Source organism: Lonchura striata, chromosome 1 (assembly GCF_046129695.1).
Source record: "Lonchura striata isolate bLonStr1 chromosome 1, bLonStr1.mat, whole genome shotgun sequence".
NCBI classification, from domain to species: domain Eukaryota; kingdom Metazoa; phylum Chordata; class Aves; order Passeriformes; family Estrildidae; genus Lonchura; species Lonchura striata.
The window spans coordinates 50,144,144-50,158,602 of record NC_134603.1 but is presented as its reverse complement, the minus strand read 5'-3'; the positions used below and the strand labels follow the sequence as shown (position 1 = coordinate 50,158,602).

The following is a 14,459-nucleotide window of genomic DNA, read 5'->3' as shown; positions in this document are numbered from 1 at the left end:
AATGAAAGTAATTTACTTGGCATCATCCCTTCCAGAAAGAAAACACACTAATGGCTTGTTATTTGATAAATTACTTCAGTGGAAACATTTCTCATTCTTGAATAAGGTTTTCATCCATAAAGAGAGTATCAAATCAATGGTAGAGGTCTTTGCTAAAGTGAAAAAGTATTTGGAGACTCTTTTGAAAAGTCCTTTCCTTTGGTTCAGATAGTTTGCATAAAGCAACATGATGAGGTTTCCACTTTGAAAACTATTTTCCCTGAAAATAGGATAAAATTTTAACCAAGAAAGTATATTTTATGTGATATATCTTTTGCTCTAATAAATTATTTCTTCCTGCAAATGGTCTACTAATCAAAATAAAAAATGAATGTACTTTTTATTCTACCCATGTATGCTATTGTAATTCTACTTTATTCAGCTACTATAAAAGGAACTTCTTTTTTTCCTTAACTGTCTTTCTTTCCAATTGAATAAATATACAAACAAAATATGTAATACAAAACACATACTGGAAAAAATGCTTAAATGTAGAAATTAGAGGCACTAATATGGTTTCTGCATTATTTATTTTGCAAGGAGCAAAAAATGCTGGCCAGGAAGTAGCTGAGTCATATTAACCTCTGCCAGCCTGAAAGCTGGAGACACACAGAGATGATTGTAGGCAGCTCTAAAGCTACCCCAGGTAACTGCAATGCAGAACTGGATGAGGTCAACTTTGGTAAAAGGAAAAGCACATAATGTCTGGAGAGATGAGGGATTGCAATGGCTATTTCTTGGTCTTTGAAGAAAATTTTTTTCCCAAAAACCTCATGTTTGTGTTTACCAGCAGTACCAAAGTTCACTGGTGGAATTCTTTTAATGAAAACATAGTTCTTAAATAAGTACTGCAAATTCTTCAAAGAAAGCCATTTTGAAAAAATGAACAGTAGCCTTTGAAATCTCTTGGGTACCTCACAGTATTTGCCTAAACTTCTAGTAAAAAAGATTCAGATGTATGTTCTTTATTTTATAATTCACTTTTCTTTCTTAACAAATGCTATTTTCTTATCATTTTTACATGGTTGAATTAATCAAGACTAATGAGAATAGCCCTATTTCTATTCAGAAAATCAAAAAAAAAGAAAAGATAGGAACCAACCACAAGAGTCATCCTCATACTGGTAAAAGTTACTCAGATGTGCAGTTTGCTTAATAAGAAGAGAAGATAAAGTTTTTGATTTTGCTGGGAGTATGCACTGTGTTTGGAAACATTCCTTATCTCTCTATGTCCTAAATACAAATCTGGAAATTGAGAAATGGCCCCTCCTCTTACAGACATACGGGAGATGAACTGCAGCCTGAAGGATGCACTTGGTTATGCCAAGCAGTTCCTGCTACTCTTAAATCCTGAAGGATTATTGTTCAAAGGAAACTGGAAACATCCAAACCCATGTCTCACATCCTGGAGGTTTTAGAATTTCCACGGGATTAATTATTTACTGGGACCTAGTTTGGGTCTGGATTACAGTGAGGGAAATTGCATTTGAGTCTGTCAGCACAATATTCACCTCTCTCAAGTGTGAACTCAGCCATCGGTGTCTGCATCAACCACATCAACCAGTCAGCAACTGGAATAAAATTTGAAATACTTTAGGAGAAATTGCTGATGGTTTTCTGCCTAGAAACAAGATAAAACAGATTATATCTGCAATTCTGAGGCACTCTCTTAATTCTGAAATGGTAATGTTTTCTAGACCAAAATACAGTTAAACTGAGGGACAGATAAAAATGGATAATAAATTATCCTAGTTTATTGTATGTCTTTTGATAACATTTTCTAGACATATGTTTGTGGGACTGGAGTTATAAATCTATAAAGGTTTTAATTATAGAATTCTGAGGTTAAGTATATTGAGTCTATGCTGTCAAATCTTTAATTCTAAGATGTTTCTCCCCTTCTCCCCTGTTAATAAATTGAATGATTTTGACAAGGAATGTCATTGATTTTTTTTTTCATTTTGCATTTCATTCATGACCACTTTCATTTTTCAGAAAAAAAACCATTTCTGCAACAACAAAATTTATTGGAGAGTTGAACTTCTACTTTTACTGCAACATCCTTCTTACTTCATGGTAAGTTATTCTATAGGATTTTCTCTCTGTGTAGTGACTTACTTTAAAAAGGATAATGAACAGAAAAATCATGCAATTCTTACAAATCTCTGACATTGATGTAGAATGTTTTAATGCAATATAAATGGAAAGTTTCTGTGTAAGACTTTGTAAAAATTATCCTGTTTAGGCTGCAACAGTCCATAGCATCACAAATTCATCTTCATTGTGTTGAAAAGTCTCTCACTTGCTTGAACTCTCAGTCTTTATCTTATATCACAGTAACCTTTGGCAGTCAGTACATATTAGCTGTTTTCCTTCTGTTTATTATAAATCTGAATTAAAATCTCAAATCCTGTTCCAATAACCTGCTTTATTAGCTTTATTGTAGGCATGAAATCTAGTCATAATGTTCTAATAGAGGGGAGCACTTAATGGTTGTATATAAAAGTAATTTCATTCCTTTAAAAGCTTTACTGAGCAAGGTGCTTGAGGATTAAAATTGCCCATAATGTTATCAAAAGAATGTAAAACATATTGAAAAAGTTTCATAAACAACATAAAAATGCACATGTTTTTATTATCAAGCTAAAAGGTCATGGAGTAAATACAAACTGACAATTTTAATTCTACTATTAACTTTGAAGGCACAATGCATCCTCTGAAGTGGCACAGTCACAGGCTTATCGGAGAAGTGGTGACACATAAACCACATGATTGATCTTCCTCCCAAACTGCTGAACACACTTTTCAGTGGCTTTCTAGTTTCCTGCACAGGTGTCAGGTTCACGGATCCTCCACCAAAATCAGTCCCTCACACCCCTTTACACTACCCATGACTCTGGCATATGGCATGTATGGCATGGGATGGCAGGTGTGGCTGCAAGCAGTTTGGAAAGATTTTTAGAATAAAAATTCATTCATGAATAACAGGCTAAGAAAACCAACCTTAATCGCTGCAAGCAAGATAGCCTACTAGATTACCTGTGTAAGGCTTAGTGTAGTGGGATTGAATAAATAAATCATAAAAAATGTTATGACTTTCACTAAAATAGTACATAAATTGATATGTACATTCATTTTTATTCTTTAAGGATTCTATGTATTCTCTAGTCAGCATACCAGTAACACTCAGAAGTCAGAAAACATATGATCCTTCCTACATTCCTAATATCCCAGAATACTAGACTTCTGCTCTTTCTATGCTCTTTTAAGCTGTCTCACTGGAGTGATGACCACAAGACCATCACTGGAGTGATGACCACTATTCAGTTTCACCCATAAACCTCACACTATTTACAGGTAGGGTTTGGCTGTGTAATTAGAAATTTTTTATGCCTAGTCTCCACATTGATATCCATGCTAGAAGTCATAATTTAAGTCAATTGCTGTCTTCTGTTGGGCCAAGACCCCAAAGTGGACAAGCTGTATCCTTTGCTTACAGCTTCATTGTCTTTCTAGCAGCACTTGAAAAACACTTGAAAACATTGTCTTTCTAGCAACACTCAGTTATGAAAAGCTATATTCCTCCACTCATATCATTAAGAATGATGCTACAGGTGTTAAAGAATTACTGAACTTAGGCATATCCATTCTGTTGCTTTTGCAGTTCTATGCATTTGATTTTAGTGTGTGGAGTTAATAAATTTTATAAAAGCGGATAAATGTGTCAACATATTTATAGTTATTGAGTCTAATTGATGCCATTCTGTATTTCTTAATGCATTACCTATTGTTTGCAGGATCATTTTCATCTTTCAGCTCATTTGAAGTCTTTTGTTTTTTAAGTAGGGCCCTCATGAATGTTAATCTTTTTTTTTTTACTGTAATAAGTATGAAGTCTATTTGAGGTCCTATTTTAATAATTAGTTTTGATCCTTTTAGTTGAAATTTAAAACGAGATTAAAAAGAGATTTCATGTTTATACTCACCCAAGACAAACGTTATCTCACTAAGGAAATACCATCTTCTCTCTTTCACTCTCTACTGTGGAAGGGCTGAACTGATTTTCTGGATTTTTTTTAATGATATATGTACCACTTGTCTTGTGATAACTTTTGCAGCTGTCAGGAAGTTTAACCCTTCCTCTCCAGAATTTGAAATCTGTGATCTAGTGAGGGATAACAGTGTGGTCTGAAAACACACGTAAGTTCATTAGACAGTCCTGCTTCAAGCATTTTTTATTTTTGCATATAACATTCCCTGCAGATTATGAATTTTAAGTATGTGCAATGATTCTTTTGAAATCAATCCAAGATCCATGCTGCTAAATCACATACAATAATCTAAATGGTTTTAATAGTAACTGTCACAGTAACTGTAAGTGACATTGAGGAATGACATAGTGTTAATACAAAGGCTGTCAGGAAGCACCTTTACAAACTTTCTGATCCTCAGAATGTTTTCAGTTCACTTGTCATCTTTGTTTCTTCAACTATAAAAGCCAAAGCTTTAAAAGAAAATAGTGAAAAGGCAGCTACACGAGCATGCCCTGCTTAATGTCTTCTTAGGTTTCTTGGCAGCTCACATCAAAACAAGCCCAGCCTTACCTACAGCTGGACCTGGCTCTTCACATCCATCCTAGCCCACCTCTGTCAGCAGATGCAGTGCCCATCTGGCTGGGGGCTGACCTCTGAGGGAACCAGCGGGAGATGTGGCCAGGAGCTGTGAGAGAGAGAGCACAGGCTCAGCAGAGCAGGGCAAGCCCCACAAATCACAGCACCTACCTTGGAACTAGCTCTGATCCCCAGCTATAGCAAAGGGAAATGACAAGCCCCTACTACTTCATATTGTCAAGAAAAATAAAAAAGAAAGAAAAAAAGCAAGAGAGAAGAAAACAAACAAAAAACAAACAAAAACCAAGGGAATCTGCAGCTTGTAAATATTTGTATGATTTCGATCTGTAGGCTCATCCCAAACTCCTGAGGATCCGAATCCTTCTGCTTCTCCTTCCCTCTCCTAACATGTCAAAGCTTACCTCCCACTTCAAAGAGCTGTGTACCCTTCCCAGCTCAGCCCTTGGCACAAACCAGGTGCATGAGAAGACAAAAATGGGGAGCTGCCATGCTGTGCTTTGGGTATGAGTCCTTAGCATTGCAGTGGGGTGGTAAGAGGCAGTGACCTATAATGGATATGATAAAAAATATTCCAAATAAGTATACATCTATCTTTAACTATAAGGCACCTGTTCATTCAGAGGATTAAGGCATTGCTAGACTTCTGTGAGTGTTGGCACAGAAATGCAGGCTAGAATTTTCACCTTCAGATTGGAGCTATTTTTGTTGTATCAGTGAAAAAGCCCAAATTACAAACAGCCATCTAAGAGTACAGAAGCATAATTTCCACTGTCAAATTAAAAAAGGTTTAGTCAGACATGAAAAAAAGCATTTTATGTGAGCTTCATGAACATGTTCAGAAGAAAAGATGGATTTTCAACAAGATGAAAGGGGACACATTAAAAGCAAATGTAACGAAGCTTTGCTGCTCTGGTACTGTATAGCATCCTGAAGGGATTTTTCATGTCACTGGGGTAGAGAGCAGTGTTTCTCTTGAAGCGTTTCCCTGGACAGCCTCAGGAAATCAAGCTGTGACACACATCTGGATAGCTCTGTACACAAATGGCATCACATTTAGAGATGGAGTTGGCACAGAAAAAACCGTAGTCCATGCACCATTACACATTTCTGCAGATTCTCAATTCAACAAGAACCATAAGTAGACTGAACAGCTTTGTCAGCAAGTGAATATTTTTCTGTGCCACAGACCATCAGATATAAAACTTTACCTGGAGAACCATCTACAGCACAGTTGGCTAATATTTTATCATTTTGAAAAAATATCAAATCACAAATCTTTAAAAAAGCACAGTAGGAAATATGAAATATAGTAGCATGGCATGATCCACTGTTTGCACTAAAATAATAGCTGTGGAAGATTAACACATTCAGAAAAATCAGAACAGCTTAAAAATTTGTCAGACTGGAAGTATTTAAGACGCTGAAAGGGTTATTCATACAAATTAGATGTTGCTTTACTGTTTATCCCTAAAGGAAGAAAGGTTTCATAACTTTGTGGAAGAAGCTGTATTGCTCCAAGGCTGCAATACACATCTTTTTCAGTCTATTTTGTGAGAGGAGTTCTAATTGACAGCAGGATGAGACTCTAGCCTGCTTTATGGAAGACTGATTTAAGTGCTGTGGGTTATATGGTGTTGCAGTTAGATAAGGCTGTTCCTTGCAGGAAGCCAAAGTTCACAGAGTTCTAGGGCTGCTTCAAGTTGACATTGTTTTTACAAGTTGGAGAAAATCTGTTTGTTAAAATAGAAATATTTTTTCCACTGAAACACAGAAGGACAAGAGAGTTAGCTGTCTTCCTGTTTGTGAAATCTTTTTCTGGGCTTTTCAGGGTTGGAAAGAAAAAAAAGTCATTTGTTCTTGGCTACCTTTCTGGGGCCACACACATACTCTGCCTGTCTGATTGCCTGCTTGGTTTGTGCTTCTTTCCATCCACAAGCTAATGCAAAGCTTCAACCAAATCAGTGCCCCATTTCCTGGTTTTGCAACCAGTTTCCAGTGAAATCCCTCTAGCCACATGGCTGAGCTTCCGATCCAGCCTTCCTATATTGTGCTGCACCTTGGGCGGTAGCTTGTCTTGTTTCAATTATGACTAAATAAATGAGACTTTAATTCTTCTTTCATTTCTTCTAAAAGAAAGATGATCAGCATGCTCTTCCACTTCAGTGTGGTCTGGGATTGTCCAGACTTCACACTTGCAGGCAGACACCAGTTCTGTCCAAAAACACAATATGCCTCCTGCATATTCACATCAACCAGACCAAGGACAGATGTTTCTCTGGTTTTACTGCACTTTTGGCCTGGACTGATGAGCCATTATAAGGAAGAATGGCCAATCTGCAATATTGCCATCTCCTTTGCTTTGACATAGCTTTCCGATTGAAAATCATCTAATTTGTTTTAATTTGAAACACTAGAGTGTATGTGTTCCATCTCAAACTTTGAACAGAAGTATTTTCATTTCAAACTAAAGAATGTACATACTTGGCAGCACTAACTGGGAGATCCATGTGGATTTATTTAATTTTTCAGATTAACTCAGAAATAAATTTGATGGCAATGGATGAAAAAATGCTCTTTATTTTACAAGCATAATATGGTTTTAATATGCTGGCATGTTGTTAATGATGCGTAACATATTTCCGTTCATCAAAGTCAGAAAATGGAATTGCAGTGGAGTCGTTTGTTGTTTTCTCATTGAGAAGTAGGAAGAATGTGCTCTGTGCGGTATCTGAATTACTCACAGAATCACAGAGTGGCTGAGCTTGGAAAGGACCTCTGGAGGTCACCTTGTCCAACCTTCCTGCTCAATCAGGGACACCTACAGCAGATTGCCCAAGGCCCTGTCCAGATGGCTTTTAAATATTTTCAAGGGTTGACCTCTCTGGGCAACCTGTGCCAGTGTTTGACTGCCATCACTGTAAAAAATTGTAGGGGTTTTTGTGTTCAGATGGAATTTTGTGTGATTTCATTTGTGCCAGCTGCCTCTTGTCCTGGCACTGAGAATCACTGAGGAGAACCTGTCTGTCTCATCTTTGTTCCTTCCTATCAGGTATTGACATACATATGTCAGATGCTCTTTCTCTTCACCAGACTGAGCAGTCCCTGCTCCCTGAGTCTCCCCACCTCAGAAACTCAGATGAATTAATGACCTTTAGGACCATTAGCTGGACCTCTGCAGTACGTCTGTAGCTTTCCTGTACTGGGGAGCCCAGAGCCTGACCCAGCACTCCAGCTGTGGCCTCACCAGTGCTGACCAGAGGGGAAGGATCACCACCTTTGACCTCTTGGCTACACACCTGGTCATGCAGCCCAAGGTGCCACGAACCATCTTTGCAGCAAGGGCCAGTTGCTGCAATGAAGGTCACATTGCTGGCTGGTGGGCAGCTGCTCACACATCAGAGCCTCCAGGCCCATCAGAATCTCCTGGATGATCCACCTGACCAACCCCCAGCCTGTACTGGTGCTTGAGGTTGATCCTCTCTAGTTATACTTTGCAATTTCTTTTTATTGAAGTACATGAGATTCTTACCTGCCCACTTCTCCAGCCTCTTAAGGTCCCTCTGGATGGCCACACAACCTTCTGGTATCTGCCACTCCTCCTAATTTTGTCTCATCTTCAAAGTTGTATTCTGCCCCATCATCCCAATCATTAATGAAGAGCTTACAAGATACTGACCCCCATCATTGAGCCGTTATGTGCTAGGGACTTGTCCTCAGCTGGATCTACTGCCATTTACAACACTCTGGAGCTGTCATTCAGACAGTTTTCAGTACACCTCACTGTCCTTTTACCTAACATATATATTGGCAGCTTATTTACCAGGGTCCTACAGGAAATAATGTCAAAGTCCTTTCTTGCTTTGAAAAGATAAACAATGTCCACTGCTCTCCCTTCACACACTGAGCAGGTCACCTCATTGCAGAAGCCTGTCAGTGCACTTAAAAAAATACAAATAATTTATTTATTGTTATTCTTTTTAGGGGTCAATTTATGGAGCCTGAAAAAGCAGCATTTAATGACATTATGACAAGATCATAATTCACAATAGTTTATTTAAAGTCTTTTCTGTACAAGGCAATAGATATGCACTACAGATTGTTATTATTATAAAATTAATTGAAATTATTCACTAAATAATGAGACAATCAATAAATAAAAGCTCATGAGACATAGAAATGGCTTTTTAGGTTGCAATTTTAAAACAAAAAATGACATTTTCTTATCAGCAGTGAAAAATTGCTCTCCTGACATGAGCAAAGAATGATGAAAAAGTAAATTCCTTTCACTTTCAGAATGAAAATATGGGTTGAATTTAAAATTTTAAACAGCATAATGTGGACATGCAATTATAGTCATAGCTGGCAATAAACGACCAGTTAGATCATCTGGTCAAGTCCCCTGCCAATGCTAAATTGAATTTTTTATGCAGTTTTTATTTTTTTAGGCAGTCTGGACACCTTCAGTAAATGTGATAAATACATTTTTAAATAAAAGTTTTTTTGTGGTGTCTCAGAAGCCTGGAGAGAGAGAAAGAGAGAGAAAGAGAGAGAAAGAGAGAGAAAGAGAGAGAAAGAGAAGTATCACTTCAAACTACTCACTGTTGATACATCAGGTTAGTCTCATTTCAATTTTGCAAGGAAAAGCTGGCAAGCTTTAAAGGAGGCCTCACTGCACAAAGAAATCGATGGTAAAGTGCACATTGATTTCAATAAATCTCTTTCAGTCACCAAACCGTACATATTAGCTGGGGAAGAAATGCTGCCTCTTCCTGTCTTTTTGTCTTTAAACATCACATGCACTGATGATGGTATAAAAATAAAACTGGGCACAGCTCTAATCCCAGGTAATAATGGTCTCCAGTTTGAAAGCAATTCTTAGGGACTGGCAAATTACAACAAACACTGCCCTGGTCCCTCTAACAAACCCCAATTTAAAATAACCAGGCAGGGACAAAGCTGCTTCTGAGGTGTAGAGTTTCCTTTACTGGAAACAGAGCATTTAAAGAAACGCTCTTGGATTTTGCTGTAAGCAGGTGAGCTGTCACACCGGGATACTTTTCAGGAACATGTTGCCATGGCACAGCAGTGAGGATTGGTGCCATGGTGGAAGGTCTGCAGGATGCCCCTGGGGCCAGAGGGCACCGATAGCCAGTGCTGCCGGCTGATGCGCCGGCGATGGTGGGGATGCGGAGACTTATCAGGAGGGCCGTTCTGCAAAGAAAACACCATCTGCATAGTATTTTGCTATAGTATTCATCACCACTTTTATGTGAACCTAAACTTAATTGCAAATCTGCACCTCCAGTGTCACGCTCAGAGCATAGATCTCAGGAAAATGTTGGACTCCTCCTTCAGAGTATGAAGTTCAATTCCGGCCAGTCCCGCTCCGACCACTCGATCTCCTGGAAGTGTGTTAATAAGCAGTGGCAGATGAAACATTATTAATTGGGTTCATTTAAAGGAAAAAACCCACCGCTGCCACACAAATAATACAGAGGCCCCATAAAAGTTTGGATATATGAGGCCAGCCCACACTAGGAACTGCTGAAATGTGTGGAAATAATGATGCTCTCCTGTACAAATGGCTTTTTAGAATGATGCTGCAAATTCTTCCCTTCATTCATCACCCTGTGCTTACAGGCTCTGTGCTCTCCTGAGTCAGACCCCTGGGGTATCCCATATTCATATCATGGCCAGAGATGAACATTTTCTCTGTCACAAGGATTCAACTTTTTATCACCTATTACCACAAGTTGTCATGTTAGGTTATGTAAATCAGATTAACATTCTTCTAATGCAGACTTCGCAGGGAATACTTGGCAGGGGAGTTTCAGAAAGGGGTGCTTAGGATAGTAATTTTAGTAAGGAGAGACTCCCATACAGTGTGCTAAAAGCACTAACCATAATATAAGAAAAAAAAAAAAAAGCCTTAGATCTGTTACATCCTATTAAGTAACGATGTAACAAATGTATGTAAGCCACCTCCTGAAACGTGTCTTTGGAAATAGGAGTAGAAAGCACCAGCGGAGGGTCAGCATGATTTATTTCTGTTTTACCTGCCCCAGAACACCCTCATTTCCTGATGAACACAATGGCTTGGCACAACTTGAAGCCCAGCAAGTCAGATTTCTCTCAGCAGACATCCTGATACTCCAATAGATATTTTAGGAACTCGCCATTAGTTCCTTTAATTAATGCCTCTCCAACAGGGACTGGCGTGGCCTTTTCCCACATCAGCAGAAGAAAAAACACTTCAGCCATTTTGTCCCAGGGCTGGGTGATTGTTATGAGTTACCTGAAGCCAGCTCCCCTAAAGCCCCAGGTACCTGCTGCCACCCTGGCAAAGCACCAGCTTCCCACAGGAGTCTTCCCAAACCTAGCACTCACTTTGTAGCACTTGTTCTACACACATGACTCCTTCCTAGAGCCCACCTTGACCTTAGCAGAGATAAGAAACCCCTTACAGGGTGTGGTGCACTGTCAGTCCATTCCACAATAGCCAGTGGAAATCTGTGGGGAATGGCATCCACTTTCCTGCTCACAGTTTCACTGCTTGCCTCACAGCTCTGCTCCTGCTGGGAGCCCTGGCCTCACTGCTCCCAGCTGGAGCCATGTCTCCTCTGACATCACTGGATTCCTGCTGATGCATTGGCCAGGGTCGTGTCCCATCTCACTCACCTTGTCCTGTGCATCTCTTGCATATCAATTTGCAAAGCTGTAAAAGTCAATAGCTGTACATAGATCCACAGTAAAAAAACAACAAAAAAAACCAAACCACTAGTGCAGGCGCCCAGGAAATTTGCTTGTCACACAACTCCCTGCAATAGCAGGATGTTCTGTCTGAACCAACCTAAGCATAACTTATCAGAGAAAATTATCTCATGTGCTGAACAAAATTTTCCCCATTGGAACTTCAACCTTTGCCACTGGTGGCTGGCACACCGTGCCCCGCCTACCTAGGAGATCTCCCCCACGGTTATCCTTTGAACTCTTAAGGCTACATCTGATGGATCTCAGCAATTATTTTCACTGTGGGCAAACTTCAAGCTGAGGTGCCAGCAGGGGCTGCTGGCTGGAAGCCAAGGGATGCCACAGCCCTTCCTAACGCTGCCTTGCACTGTGGCCTTTGGGACACAGCCCTCCCTGCCCTGTCGCTTGCCTCCTCCGGGAAGGGAGACGGCCTTCCCTGCTGCTGAGCAGAGGGATTTGCTGGGCTCTGCGTAGCCAGCAGGCTTTCTAAATGCAGCAATTCTGGCTGCCTCCCACGGGGGATAAATCAGCCTCGGCGTGATTTACAGACCTTGGCAGGGTCAGGCATAATCTTGGTGTTAATGACTTAGGCGTGACACCCAAAGCTCCTGGTCTGGGAACAGTCTTCTGCTTGTCTGGAGGGACATCTCACTACCATTTTGCCAAAGACAAGTCAGCTGAGAGTAGTTCTGGCTCTTCTGTATGCTTTGGCCCAGGAAATTCTCACTACTGTATGGGTATTCCCATCACCTCCAAATGTGGCTGAACATTTCCCATCTTGAGACAGCTGTGTTCCCAGGAACTGCAACTTCACTTCCCCAGAATTTCAGGGTGGTTCCTCCCAAATCCAAGGGGGAATTTCCACTTTTTGGAAACTGCTTTTTTCAAACTGCCATCAGTGCAGCTGCATTCTTGTTTCTGTCCCACAGCTCTCAAATGCTGTCCTTTTATTTTTCTAGAGTGCACCCGTGAAGGGGCTACCTATAATTTAAATAGAAAAACAGACTCAAAGTACGAGGTGCTCAGTTTTTTTGAGGGCAGCATTGCTTGGGAAGTCCCCAGGAAGCCCAACCGGCCGTATCCTCTAGCAGTTGCACAGAAGTTTGCGGTTTCCCTGGATCTGTCACGGACTACTCACCAGTGACATCCTGCCTGAGCTGCCGCTGCCTGCTCGGGGCATTAAGTAACCATGTTCAGATGGTTCGGACCGGGCAGCAGCGCCTGCATCAAAGCCTCTCAGCGCCTGCTGCGGCAACGAGCTCCGCTTTAGCGTAACAGCACGAAACATCGGCATAAAGTAACCTCACGGACCCGCTTTCAGTACTTTGCTTCTTCCCTCAGAAAAGAAAAAATAAAAACCACAAGCCAAACCATGGAGGGCGGTGGGGTGGCAAGAGGAGCTGGTGCGTCGCACGACTCCTCACCTGTCCGGGCCGCCAGCCCCGCGGGCAGGAGCGTCCCGCAGCGCGCTGCCCACCGCCGCCCCCGGGCGCTCCGGGCGGGCGGAGGCGGGGCGGCGGCGTCTCCAATGGGGAGGAGGGGGGCGGTACGAGCCGTGCGGTGCCGAGCCGAGCCGAGCCGTGCTGTGCCGGCTGCCGGAGTCTGACGGGCGCTGCAGGTGGGAGCCCGGCTCCGCGACGGTGCGTAACTTCGCCGGGCCGGGGCTGTCCGGGCCAGCCTTCTTTGAGGAGAGACGCAGGAGCCGCGTCCCTCCCGCAGCGGCGGCGGAGAGCACCTCCCGGGACAGGCTCAGGTGAGGAGCCCTCGCTTCCCCGGCCGCCCTTGCTGCCGCCCTGGCCTGGCTCCGGTCAGCGGGGCCCGCGGGTCGCGATGCGCAGCGGGACCGCCGAGCTGTCCTTGGCTTGAGGTCAGCGGGGAGGGCCGAGGGGCGTGCGCTGCCCCCGCGGGCGCGCTGCCGCTGCGCATCGCTCCGCGCCGCTGCGCGGGGAGGAGGGCTGGGGCGGCGGGGCTGCGGCGCGGGGGTGTCTCTTCGCCTGTTTCCATTCCCTTCTCCCCGTTTCTCCTTTTGGCAGTCCCGTGCCCCCCTCGTCCCCGCCGTGAGTCGTTTCGGGGGTCACCGGACAGGGTTTTCCCCGCTTCGGTGGCGGGGCGGACTTGCTGCCCGCGGTGCGGAGCGGGATGCGCGGCGCCAGGCGATGCGGTGCGGGAGTGCCGCAGGCGGGATATGGCTCCTGCCGGACCCTGTCCCTCAGCCGCCCTTCCCGCCTTTCTGCCCTCCGCGGAGCGCAGCATCCCGCGGAAGATCAGCCTGGGCGCTGATCGGCGTCCGCAAAGTTACGCGCGGTGCGCGGCGGGGGTGGGATGCGGGGGCGCGGAGGGGCCGCGCTGCGCAAGCCGGAGCGTAGCCGGGGGAGCATCCGCTGGTAAGCCCAGTCGGTGATGATGAGGCACTGAAACCCCTTTTTGGGGCTTGGGGCCAGTCGTGATGAAGCCGCAAGATTTTGCGGGCGGCGGGGGTCGGTGCTGCTTTAGCATTGAAAATGTCTAATAGTGGATATTAATGAGGTGTTCCCCACCTCCCCTCCCCCCTTTTCCCTACCTTTTCGGATGTTTAAAAAAAAAAAAAAAACGGAACTACTCAGCTGGTGACATTTACATTTCTGTAGTAACAGCAATTCATTAGTAAAGTGATACTAGCAGGAAAATGAAAAGTAGTAGTAATGGAGCCTCGGGGTGGTTGCAGATAGTGCCGAGGGACCATAGTTTCCCCCCGCCCCTCCCCGGCAGTGGACAGCGGCGTGGGGGAGTCGGGGGCGTTTGCGAGCCTGTGGGAATGCGGGGGGCTGGGAGCGCAGGGTGCAATGCAGAACTGGAAGCGCCGAAACTCTGCATTTTGTGCATAGTTCAGTGCTGGGTGGCCATTTTTCTAATATTTTTTCTGTCAGGCTGTTGGATCCCTAAAATACTAATTTGGGACTTGAAAAAACACCACCTCAGGCTCCCCTACCCTTTTGTTAGGGCTGTTTCGATGCCAGATACTTGTGGTTTTGTATTCCAAACGGGTGATCATTCATCAAG

At 43.1% G+C, this 14,459-nt stretch overlaps 1 protein-coding gene and 1 long non-coding RNA gene across 2 annotated transcripts in view; one reads left to right on the top strand and one right to left on the bottom strand.

Moving 5' to 3' along the window:
* Window positions 1-4,699: 4,699 nt before the first annotated feature.
* Window positions 4,700-12,876, bottom strand: LOC110467858 (uncharacterized). Its single transcript, XR_002464932.3, has 3 exons — window positions 12,845-12,876; window positions 12,559-12,751; window positions 4,700-4,758 (listed from the first exon to the last, which is right to left on the bottom strand). It is a non-coding gene; the product is annotated as an uncharacterized LOC110467858 (long non-coding RNA).
* Window positions 12,877-12,959: 83 nt separating this feature from the next.
* The window catches only part of EPB41L3 (erythrocyte membrane protein band 4.1 like 3), a 141,976-nt gene continuing 140,476 nt past the window's right edge, over window positions 12,960-14,459 (top strand). The window contains exon 1 of the mRNA XM_077784226.1: window positions 12,960-13,173. The gene's annotated coding sequence lies outside the window, so the exon portion shown is untranslated. The remainder of the gene's footprint in view (window positions 13,174-14,459) is intronic.